General features: G+C 36.3%; 1 long non-coding RNA gene across 1 annotated transcript; it reads right to left on the reverse strand.

The window, feature by feature from the left end:
• Positions 1–1,570: 1,570 nt before the first annotated feature.
• On the reverse strand, positions 1,571–3,738 carry LOC133821867 (uncharacterized). Its single transcript, XR_009887773.1, has 2 exons — positions 3,514–3,738; positions 1,571–2,353 (listed from the first exon to the last, which is right to left on the reverse strand). It is a non-coding gene; the product is annotated as an uncharacterized LOC133821867 (long non-coding RNA).
• Between the last annotated feature and the right edge of the window lie 12,484 nt (positions 3,739–16,222).

Here is a 16,222-nt window from a genome sequence, read left to right on the forward strand (position 1 = left end):
AATAGATGCTAAATTGAGCAACAAGTTTGTTCAATAGAAAGTTTTTCGACATAAAAAAATTGGATAACTAGAAAACAATTATATAGCCGATGAAGATTATTCTTTAAAACCAAGTCTCTGTGAAACCCTTTCGTTGTCAAAACCGACTTCTTGCCCTGAATGAGAAATAGTGAGATAGGCCATTCATTAGGTACCAGTTCAGAAAAGCCTGACTCTCATTCTTTCTCTAAGAAAACATTTAAAAATCAAAATTGTTTCCAAATGTATAAAATAATAAAGGGCATATTGATACTATGCTAGAATGCAAATAACCGTGGCCACTCGGAAATTCACACACTTAGCTTAGTATCCCTTCATTGAATAAAACATGGGATAAGTCTTGACTGACCAATCCACCACTTCATCTACGAAAACGAATAATTCTCACATGTCTAATAAGTTAGACATGTCTCATTTCAACACCTATACCAATAATACTCAGTCATCACTTCACACAAGTAATACATTATCTTACTTTCGGGATAAAACAGCTAATATACTATAATTTAATCGCCGAAAGTAATTCACACTACATAGTAATTCAGTAAATAACATTTATCACCTCGATTCATTCAACAATTTACAAATTGTTTCCATGTTCAAATCAGGATCGCAAAATCAATAGAAGTGATTTCCATGTCGACAACATCTAATAAGTTTGACTTTCATCATCAGAGAGGATAGCGTAACACATTGAACAAGATAAAATCTGTGATATCTATCTTGAAAACAAACAAATTCAAGGATCCAATGACCCAACAGTTCAACACATTTTTCTATAAATAAAATTCATCACATACACACTAAAACACAATCAATCTCAAGCTTTTGAAAACCAAATCATTATTACTTCCGTCCATTACTCAAGCTAAGCAACCTATGGCATCCTCATCATCTCAGCTGAACTTAGACCTAACTTTAGCTTTACCTGAGCCAAATCTTCCCACTATCGAATCTTCACCACAAATTTCTGCACCCCTACCACAGCTAATGGTGTATCCTATGGTACACATCCCAGAACGAAATACTCAATTTCCCAGAGTTTGGCTTCCCAAATTTTATTCTGATACTGGCCTTGTCACGGTGGAGGATTCAGCTATGCTCGATAAAAAGGTGGCCATTAGTATAGGTCAAAGCATACTCACCCCTAAAGACCAAATAATTTTATCCCATAGGTCAGACCTACAAGCTGTAAAAGATTCCTTAGTTCTTACCACTCAGGCGGCAGCATCGGTCTCAAACCTAGGCCAACGGGTTCTTGCAAGAGAACAAGAGGTTGACCACTTGAAAAGGTATATAGAAACACAAAAACAAGAGATGATAACCATTAGAAATGCCAACAAGGCATTGACTCGAGAGAAGGAGAAGTTGGTTAAGGAGAATGGGACTTTAACTACACTTCTTGCTAACTACTCAGTCGATATGAAGGAAAAATTTCAGACACTGCAAACTACTGGGGAGACCCTTAGAGTTGAACAACAAAAGTTGATTGACGAGGTAGAACGTGTCCAAAACCCCAATCCTTAATGTATTATGTATTTTTTTTTTTTTTTTTTTTTCTATATATTACTACTGTTTCACTAAAGTCTCTTATTGTGTGTGCTCTCAGCAACAACCTAAAACTCTGCTCTCCAAAACACTAACCTGACATATTAACCCTTAACACACTAACTGGACTGATAGGTCACTTTCAAAGCTTGAGAATATCAATTAACAATCCAAACATCGACATCGATAAATCATCAATTATTTATCACATCAATAATAAAGGCATGCATTCAGATAAATAACAAACTTCAATTTCTCTACCGTGCATGAGAATATTCATTTAATCCAAACTCATACTTATATCATGGAAACTCAATAACACAATGAGTTTCTAATACAATTATACAACATCATTAACATACATTAACTAAAATATGGATAAATTATACTAACCATTAACGTGTGGCTTGTCTTGTGGCGGAACTCAGTAGCATTTCAGATCCCAAAATCTAATAACATAACGAGTATACGACATCTACAAACTCAAAGCTCTGATACCATTTGTAACGTCCCTAAGGTAGGGTACGTCTGCCACATACTCGTAATTCTAGGGTTTACGAGTATGTAAGGCACTTGACCAAAAGAATTAAATAAAATGATACGAAGAAATACAGAAAAATTTAAAACTTTTATATAAACTTATTAGAAGAAATTATTACACGCATGAATACTTTAAATTTAAGGCAGCCATATGAAAACTCTAAAACCATTATTGCATTGCTACTGAGTCCGTGCTCCACAAGTTGCTCAACAGCTAAAGCCACACCTGGAAAAATGTTGGAAAATAACATAATGAGCTAACGCTCAGTAAGCAAATCTCATGCATACACATACACATGAATGTCGTGAGTTTGTAGTGCACATATACTAATATGCTGACTTATATACTTATGCATTTCATTTATTGCTCATGCACTTTCAAACTTTACTTTTATGCTCTTTCTTTTAGTTTCACATTTTTATGGGCCCAATATCACTTGTGCACACTGTTTGATTCAGCCAATGCCTGCAGGGCTTGTTACACATATCATATAGAATCCCATGGGTTCTCCTCCGGCTAGCTATCATCTCAGCTAGGCTCATCATAACACTCATTTCATCGTTGCCATAGCTGCCATACTTATTACACATATGGAGGAGAAAGACGGAAACATGGCAAACATATCTGAATGGTCAACTCTGACCTAGCCCACACTAGTGGGCAGCCACTATAAGTCTTATAGACTTCCGTCTTCTTTACTGAACTTACTTGATTGCTTCATCAAAACAGTGGCACCCTTTTTAAACATCTTATTATCACTTTGCTTAAGCCTTGTGTCATTAAAATGTTTAACTTTACATAAGACTTTTCAAGACATTTCATAACTTTTCTCATATTCATATGCATGGTCTTATATCACATAATAATGTATCACATAACTGTACATGCCATGCATACATGCTGATGCTGAAATGCCAATGTTCGTGTTCATGACTCATGTTGATGGTATTCAATCAAGGCATTGTATCACATCTCATATAACTCAAAACATCTTTAGTCATAATACATGAAGCTTTGGGTTGGTGGCGTTGTTATACCTTAACGTAGAGCTATGGCTCAGGTCTAAGGTTTCCAGCCTAAAAACTTAAACGCTTCATATATCATAACATATAACAAATCATGAACATAGAGTAATCCACATATCCATCAACATAAGAACACATACTTGCACATAATTCATATCATTCTTAACCAAGTAAGACATCTTTCACATATCACAGAATTCATCAATTACATATCACACAACACCCTTATGGTGTTCATATAACCATTTTTCACATACTTATCATATGCATCATCATCATACCATACTTAACTCATCAGATGTACACAATCAATGTAGTCATGCATCTTACACTTAAGCACAAAATGTGAGATTTACTTACCTTAGGTCCTTAGCTTATTTTAAAATTCCTCACCAAGAGTCAATCAATCAAATCCATACAAATCCTATTCAAGGCACATCATTTATTAAATTCTATCAAAATCATAAATATACACTATTGATAGTGTATATTAATAATACCAGAAACTATATAAATGATAATAATAAATTATTATCAACGTAATGCAAATAACTCTTCATATAAAACCATGCTTTAAACCTTGCTCATAAGATAATGTACCCTTATGATAATAATAATAATAATCCCAACAAAAATAATAATTATCGTCTATAATTAAACTTATTTCGATATTAATAACAAAATACTTCAATAGCAATACGTATATGGATGTATATATTCAAATAGTCATTTTATAAAAGAAATCATATTTTTAACATAAAGTTGTAATAATCAATATAATGATAATAATATAAATATAAATATTTATATTATTATTAATTAGTCATAATATCAATTCCAGTGATATAATAAATATACTTTCTCCAAACTTCACTGGTCTTACAAATATCAATAACTGTAAGAAACTAATATTTGATATTATTTTAATATTCAAATATTAATATACAATAATAATGGTTAGATAATAGGTTTACTATAAATCATACTTTTCATATATATATATATATATATATGAATCTGTATTCTTGATTTACTTAACAAAATAATAACAATAATAATTAAAATTACTTAATCATAATAATTTCCATATTAATATAAAATCAATTAAATATGTATTTTTATACTTTATTTAATATCTAATATTTTCTAGAAAATTAGACAGCACAACGGCTATAAAGTGGACAATTCCAAAATCAAAACCTGTATAAAAAATATATATAATCCCAGACAGCCAGTAAATTACAGAAAATATTCCACATATCAATAATATATAATTATATACTATAAATACACATAATAACAATTACTCTAATCAATCACAATTAAATCACAATATATAGGTTAAAGAAATTATACCAAAATGATCGGGTTCCACAATAAGTCAAACGATGATTTTCTGAGGCTCAAAACGTACTTCGGAACCTCGAACACTAAGTTTCGACCGTCGATCTACGGTGGATCGCGGTGGCTCGTGGTGGGCCCACCACCCAACTATGGTAGATGTAGGAACAAGTTATTGGGTTTTGAAGCCCACAACACGAGGAGCACGATGGTGGTGACGGATCGGCAAACGGATGCCCGAGGTGGCCGAATCGCAACTTTGAAGTCGCGGGGTGGCCGAACTTAAATCGAGTGGTTGAGGCGTTTAATCGGCGAGTGAGCTCTAGATTCCCGCGTTGGTCGATAGTTCGGAGGCCTCTGAATCCAACGGTCCGGCGCGTGGCTAAAAATGGTGGCCGGAAAGTACTCCTGCGTCGTCGGCAACAGTAATACGCAGAGGAGAGAGAGAGAGAGAGAGAGAGAGAGAGAGTTTCTGAGGAGAGAGAGAGAGAGGGTTTCTGAGGAGAGAGAGAGAGGGGCTCGGGTAAAATGAAAGGCTGAAGCCTTTTATTTTATTTTATTTTTTTTTATTTATTTATTTTTAAAAATTACACTTGGACCCAAAATACTAAAATTCTTTTCAAATAAGCCCTTTAGCCAAACTTTCTTAATTTTATAAAAATCCCCAATTAAAATTATTTGACATTTGGGTCCAATACTTGACTACTCAAGTTTCTCTTTCTTTAATCTCATTAAAAACATAAAATCATATTTTAAACACTATTTTTCCATTACTATTTCTTAAATTTGTAAAGTTGTACATTTTATGTATTAAAACTTTGATTTATAATAAATAAATGTATTATGAAAATGTTGGATATTACACAGACATAACTCATGTGTGCATGGGTCACACACACATGGCACAAGTTGCATCTCAATTCATCCATACAATAATCTTACATAAACTCATAAAGAATAATACCATTTCTAATAAAGTAATCTCAATAGTTTCAAAACAAAGATCATGCACTTGATCAATTATTGTACATTTGAATGTAAACATCAACTTGCATGTAACATGCAAACGTGGGGTTCTTAAAATTTTCCTTGAAGATGGTAAATTCTATTGGGATTTGATAAATCATGCTTACATTAGCTTAATAATTAAAATTTGAACCAAAGTTAACCACCCTATGATACAAATGCTTATCTTTAATTTAATACCAAAAATACCCCTCTCATAACAAAATCCCATACCTTTCCTCTCTAAAATCTTGCAAAAAAGATACACATGGGTAAGTAATTTTCTTTGATTCTTGTTGTTGTTGGTTGTTTTTATGATTTAGATTGCTGTTTAGATGTTGGATCTGTAGTTTGTTGGTATTTTTTGCTGTTTTTTTGGTGAAAATCGTGGTCTGTGAAAATCTGCGTTTTTTTGGGTTCCTTGAATTTTTTTCTAAATGCCCGATAGTGTCCGATATAGGCCCGATGCAGGGACGATAGTTGTTGGGTTTCAAGGTTAGTGATGAGGTCCGATGGCCACCCGATGCTTGCCCGATATGTTTTGGTTACCCGATGGTCATTAAGGTTCGATGGCTACCCGATGGTTGCCCGATATTTATTTTCATTCTACAAACCCTTTAAGTACGATAATGGATCGATACGAGTCCGATGCATGCCCGATAGTTGTTATTAAGTTAATGCAGACCTATTAGTACGATTGTACACGATGTTACCCGATAAGTGCCCGATGCTTGCCCAATAGTACGATGGTACACGATTTTACCCGATGGTACACGATAGTGATAAAAAAACTTGATAAAAACCGTACCTTTCGGCTTTTCCCCTGCCCATTTCCCGTTCCCTCCCAAATCCCAACTCTTCACTCCCACAAAACCATCGAGCAACATAAGTACTCACACCCGACGCTTCTCTCTCCCTCACCCACCATCACCCGACGCTGCTCTCTCCCTCACCCGACGGTCGGAAAAACCCCCACCGGAGACGTAGAAAAACCAAGCCCCAACCCCCACTGGAGACGAAGAAAAACCAAGCCCCAACCCCCACCGGAGACGAAGAAAAACCAAGCTCCAACCCCTCACCGGAGAAGAAAAACCGACACCCCATTGCGCAAAAATGTCTAGGGTATGTGTTTTTTTTAATCTCTTCTCCATTAAAAAATGTTATAGTATGTATTGTTGAATTTGACTGTGTTAAATCTGACTGTGTGACATCTGATAAACCGTAAAATTTTGAAAAAAAATTCTGGGTTTTTTTAGAGGTACGATAAGGTACGATAGTGGGTCGATATGGGTACGATAGTATTTGTGTTTCTCATAACTTCAGGTTGAAGATGAGTGTACGATAGGGGTACGATAGTGGTTCGATGGTGGTACGATAGGTTGTGTTTTCTGATAACTTGAGGTTGAAGATGGAGGTACGATAGGGTACGATGTTGGGTACGATGTGTGCCCGATAGTGGGAACAAATTGTTGTGTATGTTATAATACGATGGTGTACGATGTGAGGTACGATTGTGCACGATAATGTTATAGTTCCAGTTTTCCATTGGTGTCCGATATGGTGCGATAGATTCCGATAGTTGCTCGATAGTATATTGCAGAATATAAAATTTGATGTTTTTTTTTGTTATTCTATTTAATTGGGTATTTATTTGTTTTATGCAGAACTTAAGACCTCACAACTGATAGTTCCAGTAGAGGAACATTTTACGGGACGTATCACTTGGCGCGGCAGTTGGTACTTTCCAAAGATTAAAGCAAAATTTATACAGTGTGGTTTATTGGATAGGGTGAAGGAATCCCCTTTCAAACAGTTCTTCATGGCGGAACCATTAAATTTTTCTGGTGCCTTAGTCCATCAATTGTTGTTGCACAAATTCAGAGGGGAGAAGACTGACGAAGTCCAGTTTTATATTGGGAAAAAAAGATGTAGATTTAGCCAATTGGAGTTCGCTTTAGTTACTGGTTTAAATTTTGAGGCCGGACCGTCTGAAGCTGAGATTAAAGCGAAGACCACTTCGGATCGGTTAATTCTTGAGTACTTCAATGGTCATTCCCAAGTGAGCATAGGGCAACTGCGCAGAACTTTTGAGAGTTGTCAAATAGTTGATGATGTGTACAAGATGGGTTTGTGCTTATTAGTTGAGGGTGTTTTGAAAGGTCGTGAGGAGAAGTTGATGGTTTGGACTGACATGCTGAAGATGGTAGACGATGTTGACTTCTTTTTCCAGTACCCGTGGGGGAAGATATCATACCAGAAGTTGTTACAAACTTGTCAAAAAGACTTTGTTGAAATGAAGAAGCATTTACAGAAGAAGATTGAGAAAGGAAAGACTCAAAAGGAGGCCAAGTACTCTATTTATGGGTATGCTGCAGCATTGCAGTATTGGGCTTTTGAGTCCATCATTGAGTTGGGTCAGGATCATGCTGTGAGATTGGGCCAAGGCATACCAAGAATGATCAACTGGCAGAGCAAGGAGAAAGTAGAGATACACAAAGAGCAACTTATTAAGTTGTTTGCCAAAAAGGTGAGCTTTTACTTTACTTTTGAATGTTCTATATTTTTTTTTCTAGATATGCAATTTTATGGGTACTGCACGATAGGAATACGATAGAGTACGATTTGAGTACGATTATGGGGTTATTTTGTGGTTTTTTGTCAACTGTTTGAAAACTGACTAAGTGGTACGATTTGGTACGATGATGGTCCGATGGGGGTACGATATGTATTCTTTGTTAATGTCGTAGTAGTGGTACGATATTGGTACGACGTTGTACGATGATGGTACGATAGTTAGCAAGCAATTCTCACTTACGGGTACGATATTGTTATGTTATGGGTACGATATGGGTACGATAATTGCATGATATGGGTACGATATGGGTACGATTGGGGTACGATAGTTTACCAATTGACATGATATATTGTTTTACTTTCCAATCTAAATATGCATTGTTTTTTGTGGCAGTTGACAGTATACCCCTACCTGTGTGCCCGACCTGCTGAAGAACAGTATGTGAGGACCCTTACAGACAATGAAGCCCCATTGTATGTGGACATGGGGTTAGAGGAACTAGAGGTGGGTCCCGATGGACAGCCTACACAGGAAGCCTTACAGAGCCAGGCTGAAAAGCTTGCTGAAAAGTTAGCTGAGCAAGCAGAAGCAGCAAATATTTTTAAGGAGGTTCCACCAGCTCAACCTGAGGCACCTGAGGTTCCCCCATCAACACCTCATGCCAGCACCTCCTCCCAAGCTGAGCAACCAGGCTACTCTATGATTTTGGCCAGGTTGGAAAAGGTTGAAGGGCAACAAAGTGCCCTTATTAAAGGTCAGTCCGAGATCTTGGGTCAATTGCAGAAGCTTATGACAATGATGGAAGATCTTAGTAGGCCAGTTCCAGATCCACACCCTCAGTCCACTGAAGAAGGCCCTCAGTCTCCTGTAGATGAAGACATTCTCCCTAACGATTACAGACCTGATGATGTAGATGATCACATTTTTCGCACACCAGAGGATATGCAAATTACTGTAATCGGAGATACTGAAGATTCTGAAGTACAATTCTTAAACATAGCTCCACCAGCACCGGAGAAGAGGAGAGAAAGAAAGAGGCCTAGGTGGTTCGATGAGTACACTGCAATGAGGAAAAGGAATAAGAAATCGAAGACAGTAGTGAATGTGGATCCATTGAGGGTTGTTGATGGTAAATTACTTATGACCTTTCACAAGTGGTTGCTTGGCACCATTGGGAATAAATATCCGAGGGAATGCTTCTCAGGGACACACGATGCTGCTTGGTTCCTGAAACTGCATACTCCGAGGACATGGCTTTCTGACTCTGTAAGTTTTCTATAACTTCATAATTAAATAATGTTGAAAATTTATTTAAATGTTTCTATATATAGTGGTACGATATGGGTACGATATGGTACGAAAGTAGTACGATAATTATAAGTGTCAAAATTATAAACTGTTTATGTCAATGGTACGATGGTGGTACGACATTAGCACGATAGTGGTACGATATAATTTGTTAAGTAGTTACTATTACCATCATAAATTTAGAATTTGTAGTGGGACAATTTAGGTACGATGGTAGTACGATAATGTACGATGATGGTACGACAGTGGGACGCTAGTGGGTACGATGGTGTATAATACTAGTTTTTGCCATAAAGGTACGATGATGGTACGACATTAACACGATATTGGTACGATAGAAGGTTTTATTGTTAATATATTCATGTACGATTGGGGTACGATAATGGTACGATTGGGGTACGATAGTTACTATATTCATGTCTGATAGTTTTTTTGTTTGTTTATTTTGGTACGATATTGTGGTTACTGACTTAATTTTCCTTTAATGTAGCATTTAGATGCAGCATTTCATCTCATGAGGAGGCGTCTAGAATTTTATCCTAACGTGTACCCTCAGAAATGTGTTGTTATGCCTACAATTTTTCCCGAATCATTGAAGGGTCGGTGGGACGCTTTTCCAGGTTCTGACTACTCTAGATTTAGTTGGGATGACAGTATATTGGACCTGGTTAGGGGTGATGCAGTCCAGTTCTTACCGAGTTGGCAGAACAAGGAGTTCATTTATTTTGCCCTCTTCTTGAAAGACCAAATGCATTGGGTAGCTGTAGAGGCAGACCTGAATGGGTGGATGCTCAACATCTTTGACTCCAGTATTGGATCAATTTCCGAAAACGATTTGATCAGCTTGATGGTTGACTGGTGTACCATTTTCCCGTCGGTCTTGCGACAGTCCGGTTTATTTGAGAACCATGACGTTATACTCGCGCCTCAGTTGACAGCATCAGAGAGTCAGGTCAGACCCTTCGATTGGAAACTCATTCCACGTGAATTCGTACCGCAAACAAAATCCAGATGAACTTTATTAAATATCACATATTAATTATTATTTCTTAATTACAAAACTTTATTAAATTATTGTTTATTTTCTAATGCAGTGGCGATTGCGGATGTAACGTAATTGAGCATATTGAACATAAGCTTCTACAACTACCATTTGATAATGTAACTGACAATAATATGAAACTTTTTAGGCAAAGGTGGTGTGTAGACTTATTCTACCAAAACTTATGTTGAACGGTCTTAATTTTTTTGAATTGTATAATTTTTTTGATTGCTCTTTTTGTAATTACTACATTTTAATGTGCTTAATCTTTGCATCGTACTATCATCGATCACTATCGTACTCTATCGTACCCTCACTTGCCTCACAAATTTTACGAACAGTCCTGAAACCATACCATCGTACCATTATCGGACCAATATCGTACATTATCGTACCCTAATGTCGTACATTAACTATCGTACTACATCGAGCAACGTCGTACCATATTGTAAGATACATTTAAATAATCCTACAACAAACAATATCGTGCATTGTCGTACCGGCATCGTGCACTATCGAACCAACACTGGATTATTACATATTTAAGAGTTTCATAATGGAGAAAAAAATAGAAAAAAACCTGCAAAATCCAGCACATAACAAATATTACTAGTTCAAGCAGAAATAAAACATAATAGGTCAACTAGAATACAAACAAAACAAGTTAACCTCGGTACTTGCAAGACGCTTTGTTGTGCCCTTTACCACCACACTTGCTACAACATCGTTGTATCACAACCTTGTCTCCATTAGAAGGATATCGATTTTTCCTAATTCGTCCGACCTTTTGCTTATTCGGTCGGCCTACAGGTTTCTTCTCAATCGGTACTCCAACTTGGATGTTCTTAATGTCTTCAGGCAATTCCCAATCATCCTCATCACCAACTGGCATAATTGTCCCCTCATATGTGCTCTTCCAACTCTCTCTTGTGTAATATTGAGAGCACAATGCGTACATGCTAATATTTCGTTCTTGAGCAGCAGCACATGCATGTGGACAAGGAATCTTCATGATTTGGAATAGGCCGCAACTGCATTGTCGTGCCTCCAAATCAACTATACCACCGCTCTGAACTGTTCCTCCGGGGTGGACATTAAATGTATAAGGTCCAGCTCTGTCGACGCTTAAGAACCGAGATTTCTCAAATTGACATGACAAGTCCCCCTCCATAACTGGTGATAGAGTCGTGCTACACTTTTCAGCGTTTTCCTTTCGAGTAGCAAACCATGTTTGAATAGTAAACCTGATGAATTCAACAAAAGCAGTGATCGGGAAGGCTCTTGCGTCCTTAGTTTTGCTGTTGAAACTTTCAGCCCAATTACTTGTCATTACATTGTAACGGTCCCCTGGAAAGTACGCACGAACCCATCTTTCAAATCCAATGCCCTCAAGATATAGTGCAACTCGAACATCCATTGCTTTTATCTTTTCAAATTCTCTTTCAAAATCTGTCTTCTTATACGAGTATGCACAACTGTAAATATGATCCGTGAAGCAATCAGTCTTGAACTTGCTAGCCACGTTCATAATAATGTGGTGGTAGCATGCGCCATGGGGTGCATCAGGGAAGACAAGTTCCAAAGCATGAACAATGCTTTGATGCCTATCCGATACGAATGCTAAGTTCTCAACATCACCAATCGCTTGTTTCAACTTCCTCATGAAATAGGTCCAAGAGTCGTGGTTCTCACTGTCAACCATTGCGAAAGCAATCGGAAATATGTGGCTGTCTGAATCCAATGCCACGGCACACAACATTTGGCCACCATACCTAGTTTTCAAGAAGGACCCATCAATACATATAACAGGTCGACAAAACTTGAATCCCCGCCTACAAGCACCCAGAGAAAAAAAGCAATACTTGAAGCGACCCTCGTCTACCTTGAAATCAGTAATGGAATCGGGATTGTTCAACCGCAGCATGTGCAAGTACCCAGGTAACTTCGAATATGAAGCTTCAGGCGTACCCCTAACTATGTGGAGTGCTTTCTCTCTGCATCTCCAAGCCTTCTCATAACTCATTTCGATCCCGAAAGAATTCTTCATATCTTCTCTTATTTTGGAGGCTAAATAATCTGAACCGTTAACTGAGAATTTATCCTTGATCAGTTCGGAAACTACCAAAGGTGATGCTTGACGGTTATCTTTTTTTCGAACATCGAGGGAACATGTGTGTACATTTTCAAATGCTGTCACCTCGAACATGTTAGAAAGTTGCTTCTTCTTCCCTCTTAACCTCCACCCACAATCAGGATCCTTGCATGTAATATACCAAACATCAGTACCAGACTTCTTAACTATAAAGTCGAATCCCTTCTTCATTGCAAACAAGCCAGCAACCTTTTTTAAATGTTCCTTGTCTCTGAAAAACTTTCCTAAATGAATCTCCCCGCCCGATGTGCCACCCATAGATATATAGTGACTATTATCCTCAATGTCTTCTCTTGTAAACATCTGAGCTTTGAATTTACTATAATATGTCGAAGAAGAGAGTGGATCACTAAATTCTCTAGCAACATTTGTTCCGTCTGGACGACTACTACTAGTACCAGGTGTTTGGCGATCTTCTCTACGGGGTCTACTTCTACATGTTGTTTGCCTCGGTATTTGGTACGACAGTGGACTCAGGCTCAAAGCTTGAGAACGGACCTCTGTTTCTTGGTCGTCATTGCCCTCAAAATCATTTTCAGGGTCAGGACAATCAGGAAAATCATCATGAAATGACATCTGTGCTACATGGTCAACTGTTGGTATGAAAGGGTTTGATTCAGGTATAGCAGTGGCTACCAGCACCTCCGGATTTGTTTCTGGAACATAAGTCCCAACCTCACTACGAGTATCCTTAACAGTACTTGGTGGAGGATTACGATCAACAATGATATTCTTCTCCACCAAAGTCACAAAAAGGGGAACAAATTCATCTGGCTTCTTCAAAAGCATTGACAAATATAAGCTTACACCCTTGTCATTCCTTATAAGTTCAGGCCGATACATTAACCCTTTCATGTACTTATAATTCACTTCTAATTTCAGGTCATACTGCACTTTGTCAACCTCCAGCTCTGAGTACAGAAGTTCAACAAGTTGTGAGTAAGTTATGTCCTTCTCCAACTCGAACGTTAAATTTTCGGCTCCATTAAAAACCCAATCTCTACCTTCACGCTCCCAAACACCATTATACATTAAGTACGCGAACAAAGTTGACCCTATCATGTACAAAGAAAAAAAATCAGTAAATGGCAACAAAATGTCGAAATTTAGTTCAAATGTTTGGGAATCGTACCAGTATCGGGCCATATCGGGCGGTATCGGGCAAAGTTTTATTTATGTTTTTTGATCACTTAAAACACTAATATCGGGCAAGTATCGGGTAACATCGAGTACCATCGTACTATTAGGTCAGCAGTAACTTAATAATAACTATCGGGCATATATCGGACTACTATCGATCCATTATCGTACTTAAAAGGATGTGTAGATTTAAAATAATAATCGGGGCAACCATCGGGTAGCCATCGTACCCTTATAACCATCGGGTAACCAAACTATCGGGCAACCATCGGGTTGCCATCGGACCTTCATCCCTAACCTTGAAACTCAACAACTATCGTGCCTGTATCGGGTCTCTATCGGACACTATCGGGCATTTAGAAAAAAACTCAGGGAACCCAAGAAAACGCAGATTTTCACATGACACGATTTTCACCCAAAAAAACAGCAAAAAATACCAACAAACTATAGATCCAACATATAAACAGCATTATGAATCATAAAAGCAACCAACAACAACAAGAATCAAAGAAAATCACTTACCCATTTAATATCTTCACTATGAGCAAAAATAACACAAAGCTTGGTGTTTCTCCTCAAACAATCCACAATGTCCGAATGTGTATCTTTCTTGCAAGATTTTAGTATAAAAATCTTGTGTGTAAAACGTATGGTGAAGAGAGAGTGAGAGAGAATGTATGGTGAAGAGAGGTATGGTGAAGAGAGGTAGAGAGGAAGAGGGAGAATAGAGAGGAAAGGTGTTACGAGAGGGGTATTTTTGGTATTAAATGAAAGATGAGCATTGATATCATATGGTGGTTAACTTTGGTTCAAATTTTAATTATTAAGCTAATGTAAGTATGATTAATCAAATTTCCCATTCTATTTCCTTATTTAATTGTTGCTTTCTTAAAAAGTCAGCAAAAAGTGAATAATTGACCAACTTTGTTAATATTACCATATTACCTCTATAGATAATAAAGTTTCACTCTAGATTTTATTTCACAAAATTACTTTATTGAACTAGTACTTTAGCTATATTTGTACCAAAATAATAAAATTCCACTTATTATTTAAATAAAGATAAAGCATGACAACATTTTTCTATTTCTCATTAAATAATTAATTTGACCAAAATAAATCAATTTCCTTAAAAGTTCTATATTTTAATTTGGCAAAAACTAATTAAGTAGATAATACAACAACGTCACATAAATTGACCTTTCTTAAAAATAAAACCTCTAGGTAACAAAATTTCATATTAATTCATAATTATCTAAAAGTTGGAAAAATGAATAATTATACTCACATTTTATTAACTAAATTCTGTAGTCATCTAAAAAAATAATTCTTTAATTATTTTGTCAATAAAATCTGCACATATATTTTAAAGAGAACACATTTTTAAAGCATGGAAAAACACATTTGACTATATTAGTTTTAAAACATGAGTTTATAAGACATATGTTTGCTATCCTTTTAATTAAAATGTAATTTACCATAAAATAAGCAAAAATCAGCCAGCAAAATTCACAATTTTCTCTTTAACCATTTTAACAAATTCACCTAGCATGATATTATACCTTTATGCATTGAAATATGACAATTAGTATGCAAATGAATAACTAAATTTGTTGTACCCCAAAAAATACAAGCTGAATTACTCAGCACGAGGTACAGCTGGTAGACAAGCATATGAAGAAAGCATCTAGCTAACTCTTGCGTGAGCAGCTCGAGTCAAACTTGACAACTTACACTACAAGAAAAAGGCTCAGTCGTCGCTATAGATCAAGAAGTAGTCACTGTAGGTATATGGTGATGACATATTGCCGCCACAACGGCGTCGCTGTAGGTCCGTATATGTAGCAATCTACAGTGATGACAAAACACAGTCGTTGCAGTAGGAAATCCTTTTTTTCAGTTGGACTGGGATATTGCGACGACATGTCGTCGCTGTTGGTGGTGCAAGATTTGAAAATTTCAAGATAATGATTTTGTTAATGACAAGATAAAAATCTCATTCTAACTTCTAAAGGTGTGAGATGTAATAGGAAAGGGTAATAACTTTCATAACACTGTTGCAGGACATTGGTAAGTGTACTTAAAAGACCTTGCTTCAACTCAACAGGACCTAACTTCACTACCGATTGAAAGCCAGCTCTCAATTTGGGTCTTTAAGATTTAACAAAGCCCCATATCTGTAGATGACTTATTTACTTTTTGGTGAGCTAGAAAGCCCATCATAATAAATATATTGGTGCTGTTTGGTAACCATTAAAAAAATAATTTTTTATTTAATTAATTAAAAATTTAACAATTAAACATAAAATAACATTTCGTAACTCTATTTTTATTTTTTATTTTTTTAAATTTTAAACAAAATTTATTAAATTTTGAAAATAAAAAATTTTCACTTCAAAATTTTTTTAAACAGTTTTCATTTTTTCATTCTCTTCTTCAAATTAACACATCACATTATTAAACAAAAAATAAAAATAAAAGTTATCAAACACGTTTATTATTTTTT

Source organism: Humulus lupulus, chromosome 3 (assembly GCF_963169125.1).
Source record: "Humulus lupulus chromosome 3, drHumLupu1.1, whole genome shotgun sequence".
Taxonomy (NCBI): domain Eukaryota; kingdom Viridiplantae; phylum Streptophyta; class Magnoliopsida; order Rosales; family Cannabaceae; genus Humulus; species Humulus lupulus.